This window comes from Dysidea avara, chromosome 9, assembly GCF_963678975.1.
Source record: "Dysidea avara chromosome 9, odDysAvar1.4, whole genome shotgun sequence".
Lineage (NCBI taxonomy): Eukaryota > Metazoa > Porifera > Demospongiae > Dictyoceratida > Dysideidae > Dysidea > Dysidea avara.
The window spans coordinates 12,859,819-12,880,876 of NC_089280.1; the positions used below are offsets into that span (position 1 = coordinate 12,859,819).

A 21,058-nucleotide genomic window follows, 5' to 3' on the forward strand; every position below is an offset into this window, starting at 1 on the left:
AGCTACAAGTGCACATTACTACAGTCACTTCTATAGAGGATACACTGGGTTATGTCAACTGAGTTACAACAGGGTTTCACATCGATACACAGTAGGTATACTTTGTTACATGAGAATACACTGGGATACAAATGGAAGTACTGGGTTACAAAATGGATACTTGGGTGTATACATACAATCAGTATTTTTGCTATAATACAGTGCTGTAATTCACAATAAACTTGTGCTAGTCTCCATTTAACTGGGTTTTTAGCACAACTATATAGATAGAAATGGCTCTAACACAGGAAAATCTAAATGACAATACACGGTTACACGAGTTGCGTATTGCCAATATAGTACGACACAAGCCGATCAATGATACGAAATATCACACTTACGAGCATGTATCACCGTGGTAATTTCACCCATCGATGGAACGTGAACAGACCTTATTTGTATTTCTGTATTTAACTAGACCTATGTCATTTAGCAAATATGCCATTTATTAATTATAATTACTTATGTAGGGATCGACGCATCGATATCAGACACTGGACGAGGAGCCTACACTACCTATAAAAGAAACCGAGCTCGGTAAGAAGACGTCCAGTCTGCTGGAGTGACACACGTGGATAGTCGCACGATGAATCTTGCGTGGGGGCCAGAACCAGCTGCATAAGTGAAACCTCCTAGGCAGTGCTGTTTCGTTACAAATCGGACAAGGCCATGGCCAGTGATTGATCTCTATTACTGTGCTTTTACTAATTGATAAAAACTTGTGATGGTTATCACGTGATCAGTTGTCACCTTATGATGATTGAAATTGTTATTGTCAGTAGCACCGCCCTAGTCTCGAACCCAGACCCTTTCGGTCTGGGTCTTCCCTTCAATTACTTGAAGTTACTGGGTCTGATAAAAGTACATGCCAGTGTGAATTATTGAAGGTTGCCCAGCAATTCAATGATCGGCAGCAAGGTTATGTTACAAGGACTACTCTAGATTCTCAAGTGTTTCATTAATGTTAGAAAATCTAAACTTACCTACCCTAGAAAGCAGGAGGAACAGAACCATAGTACAGATGATGTATAAAATCACTAACAACCAGGTGTGTATTCTAAATGTGTCCTATTCCACAGAAATGGCTACTCCAACCAACTAGATACCAGAATTGATAGTTTTAAATTTTCCTTTTCCCCTCGACAATCAAACTGTGGAACTCAATCCTCCCTCATATAGTCAACTCCCCCACACACGATCAGTTTTGTACCCTCTTAGATAATTATCACAATCACACCTGTGCGTTATAATCACATTGATTTCTGCACAGCACACACAAAGAATAATAATTCATCAAATAACAGTTCTGGCAAAGTGGTTTTCTGTTTTGACCGTACTGTAATTTAAGTCTTGTAGTCATGTTGGTGTATTTGGCAGGACTTGCCAATGGCTTTTAGCACTTACGTACTGTAAAACAATATTACTATGACATGACTGAAGTTGAACTAATTAGCACAGGCAGGTGGATATATCAGTGCTAGTATAGCACCCCCTTGGCTAAGATTTAGGGACTGGTGAGCATCTGTATTCTCTGTGCTCCACTTTGTAGTACTAAAAAATGTAAGGCTACTCCAAATGAGGCCCCTGTCCTCTGCCTGCATCAAGCTTCGGTACCTGAATTATTATTTCTAAATTATTGTGGTACACCGTACATGTATAAATGGAAACCTTGATGGAAACTTCTCAAGATTTGCTCTATTTTAAATGACAAAAAGCACAAGAAGCCTCATTCTAAGGCTCACTACCTACATTATATCCTGATCCTGGTTTGATTTTATGATTGATGTTGAGGTACTCTGCAGTCACATATTATAATAACTGGTTTGGACATCAATCTCCATACAACTTGGATGTGCAGTGAATTTGTCGACAAAATCTTTCAAATAGGTCAGAAATGTATCACATATATGTGTTGCTATATTCATTGACACTGACTCAAGGTTTTGCTAATTACTCTAAATAAATAATTTTACATAAAGGCTGTATAGTAGACTACTGTCTATGTAGTTTTCATCTGCACAGAGACAACACCTTGAACACCATGTATGCCTGTGAAAAGTAATATCATTTACACAACCATCACAGTGTTTGCGTACCTCATCTCAGTGGAAATCTAATCAAAATATTCTATGGATACGAGAGAGTTAGTGACACACAGTACACACACACACAGAGTACACACACACACACACACACACAGAGTACACACACACAGAGAGTACACACACGCACACAGACACATGCAGTACACACACACAACACACACACACAGTATACATGCTCAGTACACACACACGCACTCACACAAACACACACAGTATACACACACAGAGTACATGCACGCACGCACGCACGCACACGCACACATAATGCAATGCCAATAAGGTACACCATAGGACGCTTATTTATGGTCACACTTCTATTTCTAATTCATACGCATTACAGTGGGGGCTAAAGACTCTCTCCCAATTAATAATATAGAGGGGGCTAAGCCTATCCAATTAAAATACTCTAATAGAGCTTTAGATATGCTAGTAAACTACATTTTCTAAATTTAAGAAAATCAATAGTTCCAAAATCCTTGTTGGGGCAAAGCCCCTAGGGAGAGCACATGTAGCAGCACCAGCCCCAAGGCCTTTTTGACTCACACTTCATACATACCATTATAATTTCCTGTTATTGTTGCTTGGTGTATTCAATGCTATTCATATAGCATTTTTGATGATCCAGATGAGACGTTTCAAGACACCAAGCTACTTGTGCAGTACATTGGTGACCCTGAAAAGAATTACAAAATATGCAGAATTATAAATATAATTGTTACAAATTACTGAATATATTGTAAACAAAACATAACTGCTTTCGAGGAACCATCATGGTCATAATGTTTTCAGACTAGCCACTGTGACTCGCAAAGGTAACTAGTAGTAAAGAATGTTTAAACTTTGCGAATTACTGAAAATTCTACAAACCAATGAGTGCCAAGGTACTAAGTCCACTGTTTAAACATACACCAGAACGTTTATGATACAGGTGGCATTGGTTGAACTATGTAGGTTTACCATTGACACACACAGTTACTGACAGGCAAACAGGTATACTTGATTGCTGGAAGAGTGACCACTTAAAATGCATACATACGTATGGGAAATATGAGAAAATATTTTGGGACAGCCATACAAAGGTGACCAATACAAAAGGGACCATGGACAAGCGTCGTCATCATTAGCATTAAATAGTATATACATGCACTTTTATACCCCTCAGATCAGGACACCTCACTAACAAGTCCACCTTGATAATCGGGACACGTGTTCATTGTGCCCCCCCCCCCTCCCATGTATGTGTTGAGCTGGATTCTCAAAAAGCAGAAGTGTAGTTATACCTAGGCACAATAGGCGCTGGTGCTCATGTAGTAAGTCCAGTGAAAGTGGCCATTTCAACTTCCCGGCCATAACTCATACATTCTCTTCTTTTCATATTTATCAGATAATTTCCATATAATGCCTAGCATCACATTTTGACATTTAAGCAGTTGAAAGTTGAAAGTTCCAAGGAGGGTTGTGCTAGTAAACTACTTACAGGAGCTATACTGGATAATTAAATGATGGAAAACAGACTAAAGGCTCAGTTCTACCATTGTCTGTAATGCACGAGGAAGATAGGGTTGGAGGAGTCACAGTCACTGCTATTCATTGCTAATTGAGCTCACTGAGCTGTAGTACGTATAACGTATAAAGAGTCGTGTGATAATAATAATAAAGTGAAAAAAGAAGTTAATAGTTCCCACTGTTAGAAGTCAATCTGCTGCGATCGTTTAGTTTCAGCTTGTAAATTATTCATGCAGTAATTTTAATAGTGTAGCATAATAAGCTGCATCATCAGCTAGCAGTGTAGTATAGTTAGCTAGGTATATGAGTATGCACTTTTTAACAGATTTCAAGAACTAAAGAGTCCAAGTTGAGTTTCAATAGCTTGAATGTGGGGACAATCAGACCTTGTACCTGGGCAGTTCTGAAGGCTACCGACATCAAATCAGAGATGGACTCAGTTCTGACACTTTTTTGCATTAGTGAATTTTCTGCCAACAATTGTGATCATGAGTGCATTATGACTGGATGAACACTTTTATCAGAAAATGCCCTCACACCTTCAGATCATGGTCCTAGTTGGCAGATGGATGGGTGAATCAGTGTATTAACTTCTCACTTGGGGGATTTAAAGGTGGTCGTTATACAGAGGTGGCATTTTTAAGGAATTGGTTGCTAAGACAGGTTCCACTGTACTTCATACAGACTATACAATATCACTGTATTCTCTCACCTTTATTACCTTCCCAGCATTTTTGACCAGGTGTGTAAATGAATAGGGGCTATTTAACACTGCTGGGCATTTATTTTAGATAAGTTTACTGACCCAGGTAGCAAAATTTAATTGGACTCGTGAACAGCATCTATAATTGTAATGCATGTTGACCCATAGTCATGAACATAACACACTACTCATGCACTTTCATCCAAGAGTTTACAATAGAAGCTAGGCTCGTCTTTAAAGAAAAAAAAACATATACTACATATTAAAATAAACATACATCATCTAGATGTTTCTTGACAAAGCAGCCTAAAAAGAAACATATAAGTCCATCACACTGTACATGCACCATGACACTGACGTACACATACAAAACTATAGACTAGGGTATTTCCGTGATACACGTGTCCATGTATGCCTCGCATGTATTAAGTATACAAGCGAGAGTTTGTAAAATTCGGAATAATGGGATAAGTGAAAATTAAATTCTAAACCTCGTGCTGTCATTTTTACTCTATCACCCCATAGCAAGTAGTAGTGATAGTAGAATACCAGAACAGTACTCAGGGTAATCTTCAAATAAAATGTACACAAAACTATTTACTCTATAACAATCTAACTATTAAAGCTTAACAACTTTCGAATACACTTCACTACACATTCACTACAAAACCACTGTATACGTTCTTTCTGCTACACTTGCTTATACCACCTGTCACATATTAAATTTATTATAGTTGGCCTCTATATAGTGATGAAGGCTAAAAACAGCATTTAGTCTTCTCCTACTATTAGCAGCCATTTTATGTTTGTGATACCGTATAGCTGGTAATTTTTGAAAGGTTTTTATTTTCGGATAATTCGAAGAGGCCCTTCTCTTCGAAAATAAATTCCCATGCCCGGTTGTTCTTCGAAAATAAATTCCCACAAGTGAAAGCAATGATCCAACTTTCGCTTGTGTATTCCTCGAGTTTTGGCTCAGTACTACAAATGATAATGGGTAAACTGTATCATCACTGTGCCAATAACCAGAAAACAGGTGATCCAGAATGGGAATTGATGCCGTCTGCTTTATAATCTATACTAGCTACGATCGAGCATGCGAGCCAGTGAATTTATTCCACTCAAAACTCCCTCAGTCTTCTCTCCAGTGCACAGGGATGGGGGTTATTCCATCAGTAAGTCAGTTTTTGGCAAACATTCATGATTTGTGATATAAATTTCCGTTTATTTGAAATCCATCCGGACTTCGAAATAAACACTCTTCGAAATTAAAATCCTTCAAAATTCAGATTTTGCTCCTTGTGCGAAATTTTCTGTTTCGAAAATAACCCGCTATACGGTACCATTTTGTATAGACGTCATCGAGGCTGGTTGTAGTCATCTGTAGAATGTTACTGATATTTACTTACTCTGTATGATTGTCAGACATCTCATTCTTGCTGCAATAAATGTGATGTCATAGTTTAATTACATTCTACTGTTACAACTCTGTAATGCTGCTAGAGTAACCAGACCCTTCTTATTTATGCAAGCAGCTGCTTTGATGCATGCCTACATTGGGATTCTTTCTATTTTGTTACTGACTCCATGAGACTTTCTCTAGTGAGATAGCATTTTATAAAATGTCAACCTTCTTCCACTACCTGGATGTCCGAAGGCACTTTACAAACAATAAGAGTTATATGTCTATTCCTGTTTGTCATTGGAGGATGAACATGTAAGGCCACTCCAAACAAATTCTCTGTTTGTCGTCTTGGATTCAGGCATATTTGCTTGCGGGCGGGCGGGCAGTCCATTTCCATTATTTCATTATAGATTTTCAAGCCATTATTTGTCTGGCATATCCAAAAAGGTTGCAAAAAAGCATGCTTAAGCTTGTTCCTTCCTTTGACTTAGACCGCGGTCGCAGATCTACCTACAGTGAGTGCCTGTGTGTCACCCCCTTGTATTTGTAGTGGCCTAATAGGCAGAGGCTGTATACCGTGCTGCACTTATGGTACAACTATATATATATATACAAACTATGGTACAACAATACTCCACGTAGTCTCGTGCGCCCGATATAAAGGGTCAGTCGGGCGCACGAGACTATACTCCAAAGCACATACCAACACCGATCACCTCCAGTTTAATATACTGAACAACCTTTTCCATTCTTTTAAATCTGTGCCACCGGCTAATTTTTACCTCCTTGTCCCTAGAGGGATAGCAGTAACTCTCATCTGATTGATGGGGTTTAATAGGAATATTTATTCGCACGTGACAGCTTAGTTGTAGTCATGGCGAGAGTCACGGCGAGAGTCACGGCGAGAGTCACAGCGGATGCCGTGGCAACGTATTCAGATGATTTGAGAAATTCTATGGCCATTGTAAGACACAGCGAGAAATATTATGATCATCACTCCAATCAATGGCTGATTGCAGGTATGTTCTAGTACCATATATGGATATTTATAATGATAATTATAAAAATAAGAGAGAAAACGTCTTGTTTTATTAAGACAACATACATACATTTTTTGTATCCGTGGCATTCTTGTGGAACACTATTCCTGAGGACATTTTGGCACGAAGTCAGGTTAAACATTTCAGATCTAGTTTATTTTAATGTGATTGTTTAATTCTGTACTTGTATTGTGTATGTTGTTCTGTTTTTGTAATTGTATTTTTGTAACTGTAAGGGTATCACCTTGTACAGGCACATGCCTTTTGTGTATCCCTTTATACAGTTTGATAATAATAATAATAAATGATACATACATACATACAGGGAAGGAAAAGGGGCCTAGACTCAGGGCTACACAGCTAGCTGAAACACAGGTAGCTGGATCCCTGGCAACACAAAATAACCATACATTGTTTGAGTGTGTAAGGAAGAATGGTTGTTGTTACTGTAAAGCTTTACAGTGACCAGCACTGAAGGCCATGTTCTGTCAAATCGTAACATGGTCAGATGAACTCTTATCAGTACACCAGCTGCTGTATATACCCTTTTCAGGTGAGCTGCTGCCATAGCAACATCTGCCATCTTGGAGTACAACCCGTTTTGCAACCCTGGTAGCGTTGCTTTCTATAAGAGTAAAACAATACCCAGGAAGTAGAGCTTCTTCCCTGGTTAAACGTACGCTTTCCCCCACACTACCAGGGTTTCAAAATGGGTTTTACTCCAAAATGGCGGATGTTGCTATGGCAGCAGCTTACCTGAAAAGGGTCTATAGAATATATAGTTAGTTTATACCTACACCGTAATGTTTGTGCAAATGTTTCCAGGGCAAAATCTTGCCATATGTGCTGCAGCCATAGTGTAGAGTTTTTCGGAGTTGGCTCTTATAAATCTAATTGACAAGTGTCGTGACAGAGAAAAAGTGGTTTGCTGTCAGTTACCACATGCTGTATTATCCGAGCATATATTTGTGACTTCATGTGCGAAAACCAGTCTTATCCCCCAAAATACAAATGCTGGTTTAAGTATTCAAAGTATTGTAGCTTACCAATGGCTGTAGCTATGTGAATAAGAATTTCACACACTTCCCACTAACTCCTTACCTTTAATTGTGTATTTATAAACATTGAACCCAGTGTTTGCATGTGTATGTGTGCTGTGTGTGTTTGTGCATTGCTTTCCTTGAAAATGAATCGTAATTATGTCTTCTTTAGATCAATGGAGAGAGTGACAAGAAGAGACATTACTAGGTGTTAAGATAAGAGGGAGGGCTGGTGTGTCTGGGTAAGGAAGGATTGTTGCCTAATTGGAGAGTGACAAGAAGAGACATTACTAGGTGTTAAGATAAGAGGGAGGGCTGGTGTGTCTGGGTAAGGAAGGATTGTTGCCTAATTGCCTAAACAGGTGTGTGTGCGTGCGTTTGTTTGTGTGTGTGTGTGTGTGTTAGAGCTGAGCGATACTGCCATTTTAGTATCACGATCGATACTAAAGCCACTATTCACAATACTGAATAGTTCACGATACTTACAAATATGTCAATCATAGCTGGTGCTACATAGTGTATTCCTCAATATTCATGCAGGAAGTCTTTAAAAGTAGCATCAAACTAGCCACTGTCATCCTTGTTTACAGTAACAGTTATTGTGACACATGCTTTGAAGTTATGTTATGGTGTTCACACCTCTCTGCAGGGGTAACCAGGTTATGACTTACAAGGATTCTTGAGCCTAATACAGCATAGCAAATGGATTTTAATGACAATAATGTACAGGCATGGTATCACGTTAATAACAAAATATCGCGATATCGATACTTTCAAAATATCGCAATATATCGCTAAAACGGTAGTATTGCTCAGCCCTAGTGTGTGTGTGTGTGTGTGTGTGTGTGTGTGTGTGTGTGTGTGTGTGTGTGTGTGTGTGTGTGTGTGTGTGTGTGTGTGTGTGTGTGTGTGTGTGTGTGTGTGTGTGTGTGTGTGTGTGTGTGTGTGTGTGTGTGTGTGTGTGTGTGTGTGTGTGTGTGTGTGTGTGTGTGTGTGTGTGTGTGTGTGTGTGTGTGTGTGTGTGTGTGTGTGTGTGTGTGTGTGTGTGTGTGTGTGTGTGTGTGTGTGTGTGTGTGTGTGTGTGTGTGTGTGTGTGTGTGTGTGTGTGTGTGTGTGTGTGTGTGTGTGTGTGTGTGTGTGTGTGTGTGTGTGTGTGTGTGTGTGTGTGTGTGTGTGTGTGTGTGTGTGTGTGTGTGTGTGTGTGTGTGTGTGTGTGTGTGTGTGTGTGTGTGTGTGTGTGTGTGTGTGTGTGTGTGTGTGTGTGTGTGTGTGTGTGTGTGTGTGTGTGTGTGTGTGTGTGTGTGTGTGTGTGTGTGTGTGTGTGTGTGTGTGTGTGTGTGTGTGTGTGTGTGTGTGTGTGTGTGTGTGTGTGTGTGTGTGTGTGTGTGTGTGTGTGTGTGTGTGTGTGTGTGTGTGTGTGTGTGTGTGTGTGTGTGTGTGTGTGTGTGTGTGTGTGTGTGTGTGTGTGTGTGTGTGTGTGTGTGTGTGTGTGTGTGTGTGTGTGTGTGTGTGTGTGTGTGTGTGTGTGTGTGTGTGTGTGTGTGTGTGTGTGTGTGTGTGTGTGTGTGTGTGTGTGTGTGTGTGTGTGTGTGTGTGTGTGTGTGTGTGTGTGTGTGTGTGTGTGTGTGTGTGTGTGTGTGTGTGTGTGTGTGTGTGTGTGTGTGTGTGTGTGTGTGTGTGTGTGTGTGTGTGTGTGTGTGTGTGTGTGTGTGTGTGTGTGTGTGTGTGTGTGTGTGTGTGTGTGTGTGTGTGTGTGTGTGTGTGTGTGTGTGTGTGTGTGTGTGTGTGTGTGTGTGTGTGTGTGTGTGTGTGTGTGTGTGTGTGTGTGTGTGTGTGTGTGTGTGTGTGTGTGTGTGTGTGTGTGTGTGTGTGTGTGTGTGTGTGTGTGTGTGTGTGTGTGTGTGTGTGTGTGTGTGTGTGTGTGTGTGTGTGTGTGTGTGTGTGTGTGTGTGTGTGTGTGTGTGTGTGTGTGTGTGTGTGTGTGTGTGTGTGTGTGTGTGTGTGTGTGTGTGTGTGTGTGTGTGTGTGTGTGTGTGTGTGTGTGTGTGTGTGTGTGTGTGTGTGTGTGTGTGTGTGTGTGTGTGTGTGTGTGTGTGTGTGTGTGTGTGTGTGTGTGTGTGTGTGTGTGTGTGTGTGTGTGTGTGTGTGTGTGTGTGTGTGTGTGTGTGTGTGTGTGTGTGTGTGTGTGTGTGTGTGTGTGTGTGTGTGTGTGTGTGTGTGTGTGTGTGTGTGTGTGTGTGTGTGTGTGTGTGTGTGTGTGTGTGTGTGTGTGTGTGTGTGTGTGTGTGTGTGTGTGTGTGTGTGTGTGTGTGTGTGTGTGTGTGTGTGTGTGTGTGTGTGTGTGTGTGTGTGTGTGTGTGTGTGTGTGTGTGTGTGTGTGTGTGCCTGCGTGCATGCGTGCATGCGGACAGTGCAAGAAAATGTCAACTGTCCAGCATGTAACATAGTGGGTAAAAGTTAAGGCTCAAACGAATAACCGATTATTCGTATTAACATTCGTTGGCATAGTATTCGAATAATAAAATTAACCCCCGAATATTTGCACATGATCGTTATACAATGGCACGTGATTAGCTGTAAGCAATTAAGGAAGCGGAGACGATGCCATTGAATGGAAAGAATGTTGTTGAAGAAGCGAACAGTAGAAATAGCATTAGGCAGCCACTAATTGGTGAAGATGTACTAATGCTGTGGCAGATCGCCGTAAGCACAAAACTTCATATGGATTCATGGTTTACTCCAGATACTTCTACTTTGTTATAAACACTTTCCATCACAATATCGCTGCGGTAATCCTTTCAGAAAGGGCACTATGCTACCCTTTTCTTCTCAGTAAGTTATTCATACGAAGCCACAAACTTGTTTGTGGTTCTTTATAGGTTTCTTGGTAGTGGCCACCTTAATTACTGGATTGCATTCATAGCAATGAAACCTTACACCGAATATTCGAGTATTCGGACAATAGTTGAGTAAATATTCGAATACAGAAAGCTACTATTCGTTTGAGCCTTAGTAAAAGTCCAGATAGGACTTCGGGTGCCCACACCTTTACCTGTGAGACATGGTACAGCTTCCTGTGGGTTACTAATCCTACCACAGAAGGAATTGCCTGCACTAAATCATAGCACCTGAGTAGCACAGAGGTGTCACAGTGCTGGCACACTGGGCAGGCAAGGTAGACTAAGGCTTTGCTTGACTATGTGTGTGTGTGTGTGTGTGTGTGTGTGTGTGTGTGTGTGTGTGTGCGTGGGTGTTCATGCATATAGTGTGTGGAGAGAGAGGTAGTTTGTTGGTTTTAGACTTGAACTTTAATTTTAATCATTTTTGATTGTAGAAAGCTAACTGTTTTCCAGAAACCAGTGAAACCCCTAGATCTACAAAAGTTCCAACCCTATAATGTTTATGAGGTATTGCAATAGTGTGAGACTGCCTAGGGGGAGGGTGCGGGCAGGACACTTTGCCCTAATTCATGATCTCATTGGTCAGACCACATACCTCATTGTAGGTAACTGATGTTATTGTTCTTGATAAGAAAAATTATGTCAATGAAACCCTATAGCTTTCATTGTGTCACTCCCTGATGGCAAATGCATCATGTGAGCTGGGTCATGTGATCTTAACAAGTACCTGAGTACCGATTTTACTACGTAAGTAACAAAATCCTTAACGAGTAATTACAGTATTTTTCAGCCGTAATTATATAATTGGGAAATTAGATACATGGTTTATACCATGATTAAAAAAACCACATGTCAGCTGAAGCTAATCATCAAGTTTAAAATTAATATACAATATTTAACCGTACTATGTGAAGGTGGCTACTATGAGATGGTATCCTAAGGTCATGAAATAGATCTAAGGTATGTTTGGGACCAATTTTACATAACTTACTTCAGTACAGTTTGTGTAATAACATTACCTTTGTATTTAGGAACTACGAGTCAATGCTACAGGTGTAGTAACCCACACCGTTTTCACAATGAAGATTTGTTTCACCCACAATTATTGGCACTTACTTCCCTAGTTTAGACCAGGTACCCAGATGTTACACGCACGCATGCACACACACACACACACGCACACGCACACGCACACTACACACATATAGAGATACTTACATACTACACACATGCACATGGACACACGTGAACATGAACATGCAAGCACACGGACACGCATGCACTTGGGGTCATGTAATTATGTGTGTTGCATATTTGCAGGAGGAAAAGGAGCCACTAAAAACTACCAGCTGATTGTGGATTCTGCTATCAATATAGCCTCTTTTCTTGTATATTAGTTGAGGCTATAGGTTGAACCCATTTGTTGTGTTTGACTGTGTTGTTTATACAGTTTTTTATGAAGGTTAATGATTGTACATTATCAGCACTCAGTACCTTAAATTAGGTCACTTGAACTAAAAATAAGAAGTACTTAATATTGCACCATAATATGACCGGGCCTGTGAAAATAGGGCATCTTGGCACATACATTTTGCTTGTTTTATCAAAATTAAAGATTCATGACTTTTGATGTCATTATGCTATGGCCGCACAGCAACTTAAGCATTAGTTGGCAACAATAATTTTTTATTCAAATACCAAAGATGTAATGTTTTATATGATGGGGTATCTCGTGCCAACATGCCATGTTTTTGCAAGCCCTAACTGTAGTTGCTAACAGCAACACTGCTATCATAATGTAACTTAGCCTATTGTTGAACTCAAAATGACTTTTCAGCCTAAAATTATCGATATTTCATTTTACTGTACTTGGTCAAGAAACTAAAAATGAATGTAGAAGTGGCACAGGAATAATGTTTTAAAGTTGTACCTTGCTCCTAGAAGGAAATTTCTATAGATGATGATCTCATGGTCAGACCCCACCTGCTGCATTAGGCAGGGTTTCTGACCAAACGGTTGCTCCAATTTAGCTACAACACAATGAGGCTAAAACAATGAAAGTGGCTGTGGACACATGGAGGAAGACATCTTAATGATATTATATTGATCAAGAAAACAGAGGGGCCTAGGGGTGCCATGCAGTGACAGCCACAGAGTGGTCAGTACAGGAAAGGCTTAAATCACGTGCACATGATCAATTGCAAGTATAGCATAGAAAGAAAAAAGTTCAGATCATGACATACAATTCTGGGAAGGCTGTAGAGTTAAAAGTTTTATATGAGCAGGACACATCAATACAAGCAGCCTGCCGGCAGCTGAAACAATGGAGGTCAAGAGCCATACTGATCTTCCTACAAACTATTGCAGCCAATAGATGTTGCTGGGCATTACTGTTAGTGGATTAAATCATTACCAAGTGACATCTATTAAGAATGGTAGAAGAGGGATAGTGCTAGGAGGGCAAAAATTAATAATCTGGAAGGTCAGCGTAAAGTGTATGTATAAAACATTCAGGTAAATGGAATCCATGAACAAATTAAAAACCGGCAAGACTGTATGTCACCCTAATTTGGTGCAACAAAACATCCAGTCAAGATAATGGTTCATTGTGGGTTGGGGAGAGCACATTTAGGGGTAGAAGATCCAATAATGTAGCACTAAAATAAGTCACCACAAAACAGTGGGTGGGGGTCTGGTAGGACATGTACACTGTAAAGATTAAAATTCTCACACCCTCATAGGTACTATGATCTCAATTATACTTTACCAGAAACCATTGTGACATTTTTGTTTGTTTAGCTATAATTATTACTCATGCATTATGACCACTGTACTGTCGGGAATCCGAATCAACAAAAACCTGAATGCATTATTCTGTTATAGAATTTTCTCTAGCTTGCATGTAGCTACACAATAAATATATTTCACAAACCTCAGCACAGATGATTGGGCAGATTGAATGGATGACATTGTAAGCCTCTCCACAGCAATATGAAAGTGAAGAACAGATGTAACAAAGTTTTTAAGGATCCACACTTTGTATTCCCCTCTAATAGAGCAGTTGTCAATACGCTGGAGATACAACAAGATTTGCTGTTTGATGTTGTCAGAGGCCAGTTTACAAGTAGCAGTGGGAGAAATACCAATTGTCTTGCCTAGAAATTTCGTACAGTTAATACTACAGATATTGATAGTATTACCATTAGACATTGAGAACTCTGTAGTGGGCACAACACGATGGCCATTAAAATGAAGGGATATGCATTTGGGAGGTTGAAACTCAAAGCAGATATCAGCAGCTTTCAGCACTAATGAAGTAAGAGCTTGTTGATGTGTTTGTCCTCAGTCTATAATTCTGTGAGTCTATAGCTAATTCTAAAGAAGAGGTGCATGTTGGTGACAGGGCCTGTGAAAACAGGGTATGTGGGCACAAACCACACCCTGTCATGCTACAGGTTATATCATCTCAGTAGAGTATTCATTAGATGCCTGAAGATTGCATTGCCATTGCACAAGTTACGTATGAGTGGCCTATAGTCACAAAATGAACTATTACATAGCCGTTGCAGCTTTCGTACATATGGGATTATTAACACTAAACTGAACTGAAAACATTAAGCTGTAATGAATAATACTTTGCATCATGGTATGGCAAGAAAGAGAAGTCGGTTAACTAGTAGTCTAGTTCATACTTCTGTTCTAATCAGCTTGAGAAAAAAAAACAAAAAAAACTGAAAAAGCAAAAAGAGCGTGCAGGAGTAACCCTCCACTGCTTCAAAGACCTTCAATAATGAGAGGAATTATAGTGAAGCTTCACCACTGGTTCATTGTCTTGTGTACTTTTTGAGGAGTTGGGGGAGGAGACTGGCCCGTTCCTAGCCTGGGTTCGACCCTGCCAGCACCACACTGACTGCTTTCACAGCCAGCTTACCTCGACACTAGACACTAGCGACACGCTCGGAAAGCAAGCAAATTTAAGAGCTATTTAAACGCAAAGTTGGTAGCTGCAGGGTGAAAAAAATTCAACTACAATAGCCACAGCTGGGAATCGAACTCGGTCCGTGATCTGACCTCCCGTGATAATATAAACACAACGGCTAACGTTTGCACCACGACGAAGTCACATCATAAGGATTTATTTCTATGGTATATACATATTGTATGCAGTAAGCTAGTGAGTCAAGCCAGTTTACAATTAGCTAAAGCCTTGTGACTCAGTGAGGGAAAGCTACTAGTAAATCTGCTGAGCTGGGAGGACTGAGTCAAGCCAGCTTACCTTCAGTTAAACAGTCTTGTCTGTTTAACTGAGCGGTGGCTAGCTAATTGCCGGCCTTCCATGCAAACTGATTGAATGTCATTTGTCATTACTGCTATTATTGTGTACACACACGTAGAGAGAGAGTACTTACAAAAGTACATACTTGCATTCTCTTCTTATCCAATTTAGCTTGATGGTAGCATTGGGCTAAACGGGAGGAGGCATAAGAAAGTGGCCAAAAAGTTAATTACCTATTTTTAGATCAAAAGGGCCATCTTCTTATCTTGGCCCCCGAAGCTCTCAGCGCTCAAGCTGGGTAGAAATTAAAGCAGGGAGGAGGGTGGGGCTGTCAACCTTCAAGGCAAACAGAATCACAAAAGGCTCCTTTATGTATGTCATGCATGCATGATCTGATCAAGGTCATCCATCTTATATAAGAGGACATGATGCACACTTTGCTAGCTATGTTTATGAAGAGAAGGCAATGCAGTTACCATAGAAACTGACCAGACTATATATGATTGCCAATGAGGTAACTGGCTTGTCAAGTAGTGTATATGTAAGCTTTATAATTGCCAATTGTTTTCATCAATAAAATGTATAGATATAAATTTTAAGTGGAAGCTGTAAAGAAAGCAAATGGTTACCATGGTAACTGAGCAGACCACACTTGCCAATGAACCCATGTAGGTGGAAATTAATGTTCTCTATAAGTGCATGGTAATAATATTATTTTTGAGATCAGTGGTGGTAACTCATAGCAACATCAGCAATGTACATTAGAGAGATAATTGTGGCACAAAAACATGCTGCTGTACACAGGTGGATTACATATGACGTACTGTCACAACACTTAATTATATAATTCAAGCTTATGCAAGTACCTATCATAGCTTCAAGTTATACATCAGATTTGCGTGACATCATAAAAGTAAGAATAAATATAAAAGCATGAACAGCACTTAACACACACAAATAATTTGATTAACCATTCGTCAATCATAATAGTTTTTTTCACATCACAACGTCCAGGCTACATAGCGAACTCTTCATGTATCTGAATATGCTACAAGTAAGAGAAATAGAAAATTGCTCTACAATTGGAAAGAACTCACCATGACCAAACTTAATGAATGACATCACAGCCTTTGCAGAACGCGTACAATGTCATCATCATCTCCATATTATCCATAAACCTGCCGCTCAGAAGACTGTTTCATACTGTATGTACCAGTAACAATGTGATCGGCCTCACAGAAAGTCAACCCACAATCCAAGTTGGCAAGGATGCAGAGTGAATAACCTGGAGAATCCAGCAGCCACAATGACTTCCAGGGTAGGTCATGAGCCCAATCTGAAAGACACAACACGCCATTACAAACTTATAAACAATACAGATTAATTGAACCTCTAGCTTTCTACTTGGAATATAGGATCATACTAAACCTAAACTAAATACACAATAATGTGTGCTCCAAGTCATACAATAATTAGTCCTGTTACCAATCTTCTACATGCCTGTCAATATATCAATAGCAAATAACAATGTTGATACACTGACTAGGATCATTCCTTTGGCAGGGTGGTCAGAAAGAACTGCTGCAGAATAACAGTAGCATGGTGGAAGGCATGCTGCATACATGCTATATTGATTTGTGGGCTTCGGTAGTCTATCATGTAACACTTTCACATCTCAGAACAAGAACTACCCAGACTATATTTCACATACAGGTGTACATAAGTAGCCCCAGCTATAACTAGGCAGTGATTATATAGACACTAAGTCCAAAATTGGTTATATTGTGGGGATCGATTAATATAGGGCAATAACAACCACCTTGTTAGTACGACAACATGTAGTGAAATGTCCAACAATGAAGGGACCAATTTCAATGAGGTGACACACATCTTAGCATTGCTACTATCACAACATGTAGTCTCATTAAAGTTTCATAGTACTACATACTTCCTCACATTAGTGATTAAATCTTTCATTACTTCAGCCACCATAGACCTACCCATTGGTGAGTCATCATTAACAAGACGACTGGCCACTGGGATGATAAAGTATGTTGCCATTTTGCAGTGAGTTGTCTGGTGAAAGCAAATATGAGCTTAGTAAACAGACCACAATTTTTTACCTTTGGGAGTTTAGCAAATATTACAGACGTTTCCAATGCCGGCTCTCTGCCACCCTGCACCTCAAAGCTAGTCACAAAATATAAGTATGTAAATATAAAGAAGTATTTTACGTACCTATATGAACAAATCAAAGTAAGACTAAAGCTTCTTCAGTTTATAGTCTGGGAGAAACTGTAGCACAGCATAGGTAGCACACAGCATGTCACTTAGGTAACAGTGATGATGACCAACCTTCCTGAAAAAAAATTAACCACTCAAATTCATATGCAATGAATAAAGTGGCGCAGTTATCAATTAAACCAGACTGTTCCAAGAAAGCCCAACACATCACAGGTTACATCGCACATTAACATGTACTATGGAGACACACCCTTAGCAGTGGAAAGGCTGTTGTTTGGTGTTGATAGTCGTATACGTCTTCTTCAATGGACATGAACAATAGCTAAGAAGATGCGACATAAAACACTTCTTTCACACTTATGCACACACCTTAAGCTGTGCTTCACTAATCTGCTGACTGATGCAGTCCCTTACAAGTACTGCACCTACGTCAGCATAACACATACTACACTACTTACAGAAACACAATGGTGCAAACCTTGAACGCTGATGTTAATAGTTTTTGGTTTGAACCACTGGCAGAAGAATCCCCAGCTCTAGCATAGTTTCTCAGCACATCAACAATACACTTGCAGTTGTGTTTGAAGATTTGTTAACAGCTCAACATAAATATCCATCATTTTAAGATACTCATTGTCTTTGCTATCAACTTTTCCTCTTTTCAGCGAAGTCCATAAGATCTAATGAATATAAACAAGAGTTTTTAATATTTGTGAATTCTTGATACAAAAAACTTCAAACTTGTCTACTGATCAATCAATCACGAACACACACGGTTAACATTACAGAGTAACACGGCTAACATTTTGTAATTCTTAATACTCTAGCTGGCACGTGCTTCAGGAAGTTTTGATGATGTAATTCCTCCTTCTCTTCTGCCGCCACATCACACCAAACCAACACCTATACCACCATTGTTACCCTAGCAACAATTATTTTACTGGATATTGTTACCTCGCTAATGGTGACATCTAAATTTCCAGCAGTCAATTGATCCTTAACTCTATTCAATAACACATGGATACTGTAACTAAGCACCTGCACCTGGTCCAAGAAAAAACTCTCAAGAAACCCTAAAATGTAGTCATACCTTGTATCCTTTTGTTAGCACCTCCTTCATCTCTTTTAATATGAAGTGGACATATTTGGGACCAAAAGTGATACCATCTTTATAAGTGTATTTCTGGCCAGTCACCTCTCAAACATCTCATTTGGTAGCTCCTTACTGTGTGACAAAACCTTCAGTAGTAAGCTAAACAGCATAGGATGGGCAAAATCATTAACACAACTACTCACCCAGAAAGGTTAGAATTAAGCATGTCCTCCGGTAGTTATAGTAATAGTTGAGTTATGGCTAGAGTGATGTGTACTTGAAGTGTGTCTTTGTCATGTTTGTGGGGACTGAGTCCGTAACCACTTTGATTCGACTGTGGATCCATTACATGATGGTAACTACTGTATGACCTTTATATTATCATACCCGCTTTGTCAGACATGACAGCAACTCTGGTAAAATAGCTTTGATAACAGTGGTGTGAATTATAAGTGACTTGGCCTTTTCTAAATCAGAAATGATGATGTCTATGTCGTATTTCTTGTAAAACTTCTCACCTTCCTCTTGTGTTTTCAAGTCTTCTTCTGCCACATCCATCTTGGCCAACTCTGGTACACCTTCACCTCCATTGTCAGTGACTAGCTTCTGCTTGTGATTTCAAATCAAAGTGAAATCCACTAAGAATTCCAACTGCTGCCCTACAAATAAATCATTACACTATGGATGGATAGATACAGTATAAACAGTATTCGTACTTGATCAAGTTCTTTTCAATGTGTTTCCTCTTTGGGATTAGCTGTAGGTAGCTCTTCAGTAGAAAATAGCATTTGGTTCATTTCAGGTGTGCAGCAATAGCAGTGAAGACATTGATAGCCCCTAATATCAGTTTCTGTTCTCTCTCCATGGAGGCAAAGATGACATAAGAGATCCTATCGGCAACAAGAAGTTCAGTATAGTGGACTGACTGAACGTCCCAGAAAAGCACAGTCTGGCAAGTGGTGGAGAGCTTGTGTTCAACGATGAAGCTATAGAGAAGACACCACAACTAAAAGCAAAAGAAATGCCATCCCTTATTACCTGATGTTCCTGCTTTGGGTCCACATTCAATAGTTGGTGCATGTCAGCAAATTTAAATGATATATGGATAAGTTTTTACCAAGAGTGCCAATATGGCTATAAACTCATGATGAGTTGACTGCAACAGAAACATGTAACATTACTAGCATGATACACTGCATGGCACCTACCTCAGAATTGGAGCAAAGGCCCTGCCTAGCATTGTCCAACAATGTACCAAGAACAAGCAACTTGTCCTTATCTACAAGATCAATGAAGCAATTGTACTCCATGATACAATACTCACCTGTGTCAGGATCAGTGGCTGAATTTAGTTTGACAACTTAGCGTTCAAGCGTAAATCGGATGGCTGCAGGTTCGAGGCCACCTAGGTCCAGTCATGGATTTTTTCTCCTTTCTCCAACTTTTCAAACACACCTTAAGTAGCTAAAGTCTTTGAGCAGGCAGGTGTCCTACAGACCTTCAGCACTTGTGCTGTAAAGCATTATTAAATAAATAAACTGTTTATGTACCAATGCTAGCAACTAGAAATGGTAAACAACTAAAGTGGAGGTGTCACAATGATGCAAAGTATCTAAGGTGGAGTTGTGGTTTCAATTATGTCTTTGTTATGGCTGTCTTTGAAGTGGTTGATAGTTTTAAGCTGGTGACAAAGCCATTAAAAAAATTGTTGCGTAGCTGAAAATTGCTAACTTAAAGCAACAGTGTAATTCAAAGTAAGCACTAGTGAATGCCTTCCGTCTGACATCATGTTTTTGAAAAGTTTTAAAAGTATTCTACATACACACAGGTCTCAAAAAAAGATTACAAAATGACACAAAACTCACTTTAACTTAACGCACACAATAAAACTAATGTACCTATCAATGTCACGCCCCACCTACCCCAAGTTGGGCAGCGGGTGGGGATTTGTCACCCAACCTCGTCCCCAGGATAGGGGCATTTGCAACACAAATAGCCATTGGCCATGTTGTTATGCACTTATCAAAGTTTTGCCCCACCTACCCCCATGCAGGCAAGGAGGGGACACAGGAGGGGATTTGACAAAGTTCTAAGTCTAACCTCCCCACCCTGGGGCAAATTTGGAGGTCTAATCCCCCTCCTATGTGGCCACCATCCATCAGTTTTCTCAATCTTTTATTACAAGTATAGATCAAAGCCCCCACCCCTGGGGCTGAAATTTTTGTCCAATCCCCTTGTTATGCCTCTCATTTGCCCGCATGGGGGTAGGTGGGGCAAAACTTTGATAGGTGCATTAGTGATTCCTGGGATAAATAATACGAATTAGTAGGGGATTTGTAATTCGAAGTTGTCCCCAGGGGTGGGGAATTTGTCATCTAACATTTGCAAATCCCCACCTCTGCCCGACCTGGGGTATAGGTGGGTTGATAGGTGCATAAGATTTCTGCCTATAGGAAAACTCCACAGTGAGTTTCATCTTCCTAGAAGGCCGTATGGCTGAGTAAACCATTGCCATCCATCGATCTGAGCCAATTCGCACCCTGTACCACATTATTTAACGTGAACCTCGCTATACTCACTACAACGTACCTTGGACTACTAGCTTCAATCGTTCTGAAGAACTTGAATGAGCCAGGTAATCTGGTCACATCTATGATCCCATCATCATCTGATCAAATATTCGGATTTATGTGCCTGGGTCGCGAAT

General features: G+C 40.0%; 2 long non-coding RNA genes across 5 annotated transcripts; one reads left to right on the forward strand and one right to left on the reverse strand.

Moving 5' to 3' along the window:
* Window positions 1–304: 304 nt before the first annotated feature.
* On the forward strand, window positions 305–12,224 carry LOC136266102 (uncharacterized). Of its 3 annotated transcripts, XR_010705915.1 has the most exons (5): window positions 6,582–6,777; window positions 8,011–8,046; window positions 8,133–8,200; window positions 11,770–11,872; window positions 12,059–12,224. It is a non-coding gene; the product is annotated as an uncharacterized lncRNA (long non-coding RNA). The 3 variants fall into 3 exon arrangements; XR_010705916.1 differs by lacking the exons at window positions 6,582–6,777; window positions 8,133–8,200 and adding an exon at window positions 305–1,087 and having other exon boundaries at window positions 8,011–8,080; XR_010705914.1 differs by lacking the exon at window positions 8,133–8,200 and having other exon boundaries at window positions 6,584–6,777; window positions 8,011–8,080.
* On the reverse strand, window positions 1,964–7,375 carry LOC136266101 (uncharacterized). Of its 2 annotated transcripts, none has more exons than XR_010705913.1 (4): window positions 6,499–7,375; window positions 2,701–2,817; window positions 2,136–2,166; window positions 1,964–2,088 (listed from the first exon to the last, which is right to left on the reverse strand). It is a non-coding gene; the product is annotated as an uncharacterized lncRNA (long non-coding RNA). The 2 variants fall into 2 exon arrangements; XR_010705912.1 differs by having other exon boundaries at window positions 6,462–7,025.
* Window positions 12,225–21,058: the final 8,834 nt, after the last annotated feature.